Source organism: Triturus cristatus, chromosome 5_2 (genome assembly GCF_964204655.1).
Source record: "Triturus cristatus chromosome 5_2, aTriCri1.1, whole genome shotgun sequence".
Taxonomy (NCBI): Eukaryota; Metazoa; Chordata; class Amphibia; order Caudata; family Salamandridae; genus Triturus; species Triturus cristatus.
In genome coordinates, this window is record NC_140588.1 from 1011956151 (window position 1) to 1011964388 (window position 8238).

Here is an 8238-nt window from a genome sequence, read left to right on the forward strand (position 1 = left end):
CTTGGAGAGTACCCACCAGCGGGGGCGCCGGGATTAGGCACGGTAGGGTGTCAGACATGTCAGAGCTTCACTAGCGGTGTGAATACATTCTACATGGATTCATTGTATGCATAGTCGCCTTTTAATGAATATCACGCAAATCGTCATGGTGATAGGTACATATGGTTTGTCCAGCATGTCCTAGGTGTTTCTATAAATATATATATTTTTTTTAAATAAAAAACAAAGGCCGGCCCCGGGGGATGGGGTCCCCGGGGCCATAAGTGGCCTGAGGAGGGGGGCAACACAGCCCCCCTCCTAAAGAATAAAAAAATTTAAAAAAAGGCCATGACCTGGGGGTTGGGGTCCCCGGGGCTAATAAATTAGAAAAAGAAAGGGGGCCACACAGCCCTCCATCTTAAAAATAAATAAATAAAAGACCGGCATCGCGCCGGAGGCCATGCCCCCTCCTTGCAGCACTCTGCAAACGCGCCCCCTGGCCAGTTGTAAGTTGAGGAATTAATTCCCCTTCAATACTGAGGGTCCCTGAGGGCCAACTAGCCCAACAGGTATCTCCAGTATGCGCCAGGGAGCTGCGTTGCAGACAGGTGTTCTGAGGCCACGCCCCTTTTTACACCTCCATGCAACGCAGCTCTGTGGCGCTTACTGGAGATACCTAGTAGGCTAGTTTGACCCTAGGGACCCGTAGGATTCAAGGGGACTTAATCTCTCAACTCAGAATGCCCACAGGCCCTGTGGCGTGTTTTTAAGTTGGGGAAATAATTCCCTTTCAATCCTGAGGGACCCTGGGGTCCAACTAGCCCACCAGGTGCTTCCAGTAAGCACCACTGCTCTGCGTTGCAGAGAGGTGGTGCAGGCCGTGCCACTTTTTACACCTCTCTGCAATGCAGCTCTGTGGCGCTTACTGCTGGTACCTACTGGTCTAGTTGGACCCTAGGGACCCTCAGGATTCAAGGGGACTTAATCTCCCAACTTAAAACGGCTACAGGGCGTGTTTACACAGTGGGGAAGGGAGGGGACGGGGCATGAGGTGACGTGTTCAAACACGCCCTGTGGTGCGTTTTAAGAGGTAGTTTTAATCCACTGCCCTATTATATACTAGGGGCTTACAGAGGAGGTCATGCTAATCACAGGGGGACCCCAACACATAGTGTGCCCTAGTGTATGTAGGTGTTTTCACTGTATTCTGAGTGTCTTTTAACATAGCACTGGCTCTAGGACTGGTTAGTCAGACTCAGTTACCACCAGTATCCGTCTGAAAAAGTTGAGGGTACAGGATGATTTTGCAACAAGGCTTGTTTCTGCACTTCTGTTTGTTCTTTCTGCACGTTATACTTCTTCCTGCACTTTTCTTCGTCTTTGAGGACTTCTGTTGCTTCTTTCTGCATTTCTTTTTTTTCTTTCTGTGCGTTTTTCCTTCTTTCTTCACATGTCCTATCTCTGTAGGCATAGCTAGAAATTAGCAATTTAAAAACCTTTGAAATTCACTGAAAAAAACATAGGTTTCAGGCACGTTATATCTGTGAGAAGTTGGCCTGATGTATGATGTCACTAGTTCTAGTGTACACCTTATATCAGTCCAAACAACCCTTATGGTGATTGGTTGTAAAGTCAACCTTATAGACCAGCTATCCTAGTGGTAGCATGGACAAGAGCAGTCTTAGGCTACACTCTGAATGGCATGTGAAGCCAGCTGTGATACCATATATAATCCCTTGAATACCAAATGAAAGGACACCACAACAGATATGTATATAAAATAAAGTGTATTTATTCTAGTCAAACCCTCAGCACTCTTTATGAGATTAGAGGTAAGTACAACACAGTCTTATTCAAGCATACATCAGGTAAGTAATACAGTTAGGCCCTAGGGGCCACGCAAACCATATACTAAGTAAGTGGTATAAGGACCACTGTCACGGAAATAGGATAGGCCTAGGCCTAGGGAATCGCTGGGGCTACACTACACTAGCAACAGTTAGGAAGTGGGAGGCCCACAGGATTCAGGTGCAGAGTGGAAACACTCACGCGTAATGCGTACAAGTCGATAGAAATAGTAGATGTTAGAAATTAACAGTTTAAGGACACTTCTGAAGCAGCTAGAGAGTCGAGACTCAGAAACTAGACCCTAGGATAGTCACTACCCTTGTGAGCACCGAAGTACCCAAGTTACCTAGCCCACGGACTGCGGGTGCATCGGTGTGAACTTGCGTCGGGTTTCGTCGTGGACTTCTATGGATGCCTGAAGGAAAGTTGCTGACAGGCAGTCAGTAAAGAGTGTCCGGTGGATCCCAAGGCTGGGATCAAGAAGAGAGGAGACCTGCAAGCAGAAGGGACAGAGTCAAGGTCACTAGCCAGTGACCACGTGGAACCAGGAAGGAACCAGGCGATGTCGTGAAGATTGCTGGTGAAGGTGAAGCTTGTCGCTGCAGCCACGAGGACCAGGGAACGTCGAGGATGACCAGGACCAGGAGGCGAGCTGTCCCACAAAGGCTCTTGCTGTCGGCGGCGTCGAAGTTGGACTAGGACTCACCAAGCCTTGGCAAGCGGAACCCACGAAGAACGGAGGACTTGCTTCTGGTGCAGACCAGGAAGGTCTGGGGTGCTTCTCTTTTTCAAGGAAGCGGGAGCCAGTCTGGAGGAGCCAAACCAGCAGTGAAGATTTCTGGATGCGTCGTCACAAAGGCCACTAGCCAACGGGCAAGCAACCGGACAGACGCGGCAAGCAGGAAAATGTAGAAGGGCCCCACGCAGGACTCATGAAGTGTGGGGGGCTGATCTTCGGTGCAGATGGTGCTTGGGGTTGGGGCTTCTCAATCCCCGGTGCACAACTTCGAGGGTGCCTCAGAAGCTACGCTGGAAGATACTCGCCACTTTTCCCAGGTAGCCGGTCCCACGTCTCTCGTCGCCTCCACGGATCTCAGCTCGGCTGTGGATGTGGATCAGGGTCGGAGAAGTCTGGAAGTCAAGGCTCTGGTCGGGCACTGCAGTCGGTCCCTCGTAGAACTTTAGCAAAGCAAAGGGTAGTCTCTTGATGGTGCCTGTTTGCACAGGGTAGCCACTCCTTGGCCACAAGGGAGATTCTTCAGTCTTCTTCTTTCGTCGAATGTCGAAGGTCCAGAGTTTCTGTTCAAGTTGCAGGTTCAGGATAATCTAATCTCCTGGGGCCCAGCTACCACTCTTATCCAAATCTGGGGGGCTGGGTTACCTGCTAGGTCACGCCTTATGGGTGGGACCTGGGAGGAGGGCGGTTACACCCCCTTCCCTTTGTCCAGTTTCGCGCCAGGACTGGGGCTGGAGAGCCCCACCACCGGTTTGAACTGGACTATGCACGGGACACCTTGTGTGCCCCAGGCATGTCTCATTCTATTCATCCCTCCCTGCCCCAATACACTAAGGCCTGTCTGGGGTGGTGCTCGCACCTCCCAAGGCAGGAAACCTATTGTCCAAGCCTCCCTTGCCGGGATCACTCCCAGCAGCAGGAGGTCAGACTCGTGTCTGTGGCAGCAGCATCCATTTTGTGATGCTGGGGCTCTGGTTAACTTTAACCGGGTAAGTAGGTTACAACATGTCTTCTCCCTCGAGAAGGGAGGGATAATATCCTCATTCCCAGAAATGGGATGGGGGTATTATTCCAAAGTGTTAGACACCTTACACGACATGTTTTGATAAAGCCAAACCATAGTTACCATAACCGTTTAAGATTATAAGGCACTTTAAGAGTATATGGTAGGCTATATCATAGAACAGCTATAAGGACATGGTTCCGAAAGCTGCAGACAGGCTCAGCTCATGCTAGAGCACCATCTCACATGTTACCAAGCACTCTGCCTCCAGGTTTGTTAAGGCCTGCCATAGGAGTGGCTGATAGGTACACATGTGTCTATATGTAAGTTAGGTATAGGAATACTACACCTAAGCAAGGAGTGATTACACGACCTTGCCCCAGCTGAGTGATCAGCCAGTTGTGTCATAATGGAAGGCCAGGCCAGGGGTGGCATAATACATGCTGCAGCCCCTGGTAGGCCTAGGGTACACCTATGCCCTGGGTACCTAAGGTACACTGTACAGGGGCCAATAAGGTGATCCTATCCAAATGGGTTATGCACCTAACGTACATAGTATCAATTTAGAGAGAGAACAGCAGGGCTGTGGGTCTGATTAGCAGGCCCACAGCCACATCTAAGTCAAAAACCAGTAAAGCAAAAGCAAAAAGTGGGGGTGAACATAGAAAGCAGAGCCTTCTCTCCTACACAACCCCCCCCCCCCAAACTTAGGGACATTAAACTAACCTTGACCAGTTGAGTCTTCATGTTCTAAGTGGAAATATCTGGAGAGTCCATCTGCATTGGCATGGTCAGTCCCAGGTCTATGTTCCACTGTGAAGTCCATCCCCTGTAGGGAAATGGACCACCTAAGAAGTTTGGGATTTTCACCCTTCATCTGATTTAGCCACAAGAGGGGCTTATGGTCTGTCTGAATCTTGAAGTGAGTGCCAAACAAGTATGGCCTCAGCTTCTTCAGGGCCCAAACCACAGCAAAGGCCTCCCTCTCAATAGCTGACCAACGTTTCTCTCTAGGTCAGCCTTCTACTTATAAAAGCAATGGGCTGGTCTTGACCATCTACATTCAGTTGTGAAAGAACAGCTCCCACACCTAACTCAGAAGCATCTGTCTGGACAATGAACTCTTTGGAGTAGTCTGGACTTTTCAGAATAGGTGCACTGCACATGGCCTGCTTCAGGTCATCAAATGCTTTTTGACAGCTTACTGTCCACTGAACTTTCTTTGGCATTTTCTTGGAGGTCAAGTCATTAAGTGGTGTCACAATGGACCCATAGTTCTTAACAAACTTTCTGTAGTACCCAGTCAGGCCCAAGAAAGCTCTGACCTGAGTCTGGGTAGTTGGAGGAGTCCAGTCCTTTATGGTCTGGATCTTGCTCTCCAGTGGTTGAACCTGACCCCCACCAACTAGGTGGCCCAGGTATACAACCTTGCTCTGCCCTATCTGGCACTTAGTGGCCTTGATAGTGAGGCCTGCCTTTTTCAGGGCCTCTAAAACATTCCTCAGGTGGACCAGGTGATCCTCCCAGGTGGAGCTATAGACAGCAATATCATCAAGATAAGCTGCACAATAATCATCCAACCCAGTAAGGACTTGATTCACCAACCTTTGGAAAGTGGCAGGTGCATTCTTCAAACCAAAGGGCATTACCACAAATTGATAATGTCCTCCTGGGGTCGAGAAAGCAGTTTTGGCCTTTGCATTCTCAGCTAGTCTGATTTGCCAGTAGCCTGCTGTCAGGTCAAATGTGCTCAAAAACTTAGCAGCTGCCAGTCTGTCAATGAGCTCATCTGCCCTAGGTATTGGGTGGGCATCTGTCCTAGTGACAGCATTGAGACCTCTGTAGTCTACGCAAAACCTCATCTCTCTCTTACCATCTTGGGTGTGAGGTTTTGGCACAAGAACTACAGGACTAGCCTAAGGGCTCTCTGAAGGTTCAATGACTCCCAGCTCCAACATCTTTTGTACCTCAACTTTTATGCAGTCCCTGACATGGTCAGGTTGCCTGTAGATTTTACTCTTCACAGGCAGACTGTCACCAGTGTCCACCTCATGGGTGCACCAGTTTGTCTGACTTGGGGTCAGAGAGAACATATGTCTGTAGGATTGCAGAACCTGTCTGCAGTCCTGTTGCTGATGGACAGTGAGGCTGTCAGAAAAGACCACACCATCAACTGAGCCATCATCAGGGTTCTGAGTCAACAGGTCTGGGAGAGGGTCACTCTCTTCCTCCTGCCCCTCATCTGTAGCCATGAGTAAGCCCATGTCTGCCCTGTCAACATATGCCTTCAATCTGTTGACATGAAGCACCCTGTGGGGGCTTCTGGGGGTCCCAAGGTCCACCAAGTAGGTGACTTCTCCCTTTTTCTCAACAATAGTGTGGGGTCCAGACCATTTGTCTTGGAGTGCTGCTGGGGCCACTGGCTCCAACACCCACACTTTCTGCCCTGGCTGGTAAACAGTCAGCACAGCCTTTTGGTCATGCCAAGCTTTTTGGAGTTCTTGGCTTGCCTCAAGGTTTTTAGAAGCCTTCTTCATATACTCTGCCATCCTGGAGCGGAGACCAAGTACATAATCCACTATGTCAAGTTTGGGTTGTCTGAGAGGTCTCTCCCATCCTTCCTTTACTAAACATAGGGGTCCTCTTACAGGATGCCCAAACAAAAGCTCAAAAGGGCTGTAGCCAACCCCCTTTTGTGGGACCTCTCTGTAAGCAAACAGAAGGCAGGGTAAAAGGATGTCCCATCTTCGCCTAAGCTTGTCTGGTAAACCTTTTATCATTCCCTTTAGGGTCTTGTTGAATCTCTCAACAAGCCAATGCACTGTGGGTGATAGGGTGTGGTGAACTTGTAGTTCACACCACACTCCTTCCACATTGCAGTCAAGTATCCTGACATGAAGTTGGCACCTCTGTCAGAAATGACCTCCTTTGGAAAGCCCACGCTGGAGAATACTCCAAGCAGGGCCCTTGCCACAACAGGAGCTGTTGTGGTCCTCAGGGGAATAGCTTCTGGATACCTGGTGGCATGGTCCACTATCACCAGTATAAATCTGTGCCCAGATGCTGTTTGTGGGTCCATTGGTCCTACAATATCTATGCCCACTCTTTCAAAGGGAACCCCCACCACAGGTAGTGGTATGAGGGGGGCCTTGGTAGTGCCACCTGATTTGCCACTGGCTTGGCAGGTGACACAGGAGCGACAAAACTCCTTGGTATCTTCTGACATATGGGGCCAGTGAAAGTGAGGGACAAGCCTGTCCCAAGTCTTGTTCTGGCCTAAATGTCCTGCAAGGGGAATATCATGGGCCAAGGTAAGAAGGAAGCCTCTGAACTTCAGTGGTATGACCAACCTCCTGGATGCACCAGGCTTGGGGTCTCTAGCCTCTGAGTACAGTAGCCCTTCATCCCAATACACTCTATGGGTACCTTGAGCATTCCCTGCAGCCTCAGCAGCAGCCAGCTGTCTGAGGGGTTCAAGAGAGGGGCAGTCTAATTGAGCCTGCCTCAGATCTGCCCTTGAAGGTCCCCCTGTCCCAAGAAACTCAACCTGATCAGGTTCAAGTTCTTCTAGGACAGTTCCTTCAGGGCTCTCAGAATCATCCTCCTGGGAGGGCTGATCCACCACCTGAGGCAGGGGGGAAGGCACAGCCTTAACCCTACTGCTCTTTCTCTTGGGTTGTGACTGGTCCATAGTTTCAGGATCCAGCACTGGTTCAGTGGTGCACTTTTTGGCCTGTGACCTGGTCACAGCAAGGACATGTGCATCTATCCCCAGCATTTCTGCATGGGTCCTATACTCCAATTCAGACCAAACTGAAGTTTCAAGATCATTACCCAGTAAACACTCTACAGGAAGGTCTGAACTAACAACAACTTTCTTGAGGCCAGTTACCCCTCCCCAGGAGAAGTTAACAATAGCCACACTATGGGAGGTAGTGGCATTGCTAGCGTTGGTCACTAGGTAATTCTCACCTAGTATGATCTGTCCAGGGTCCACAAAGGCAGGTGTCACCATTGTGACACTAGCCCCAGTGTCCCTGTAGGCCTGAGCCATTCTTTGGTTGATAAAAGGAGTCTGTCTGTACTTGCCCAGGTTACTGGGACCTACAGTAGAGGACAAAGCTAAGTCCCCATCACAGATCAGAACAGCCTGAGTAGGTATTCTGACTAGGCCAGAATCCTCCTCAGTTCCCAGGGTTAACCCTACTACACCCTTTTGCTGGGAACCACCACTTACAGCTGGACTAGGGGGTACAGTTGCCTTAGGGGCAATGGTGGCTGGGGGCGTATCCTTTTTGGTGCACTCACTAAACCAATGTGAGTTGGACTTACAATAGTTGCACCATGGTTTCTTTTGGCCATCTTTCTTTTTATCCTTTTTGGGACCACCCTCCCCCTGAGCCTTTTGGGGGCCTGGTGAAGACTTCTGGTCTTTTTGTTTCTGATCATTACCCTTCTGGTCTGCCTTTTTCTGATCACCGCCCTGGTTCTGGTTTTTCTGCTTAACTCTAGTCCTGACCCATCTATCTGCCTTCTTTCTCAATTCTTGGGAGAAGTCAGATCAGAATCAATCAGGTGTTGATGCAGTAGCTGGTTTTGACAGTTGTTAAGGATTTGTTCTCTCATGATCAAATTATACAATCCTGTATAGTCCTTAACCTTACTTCCCACT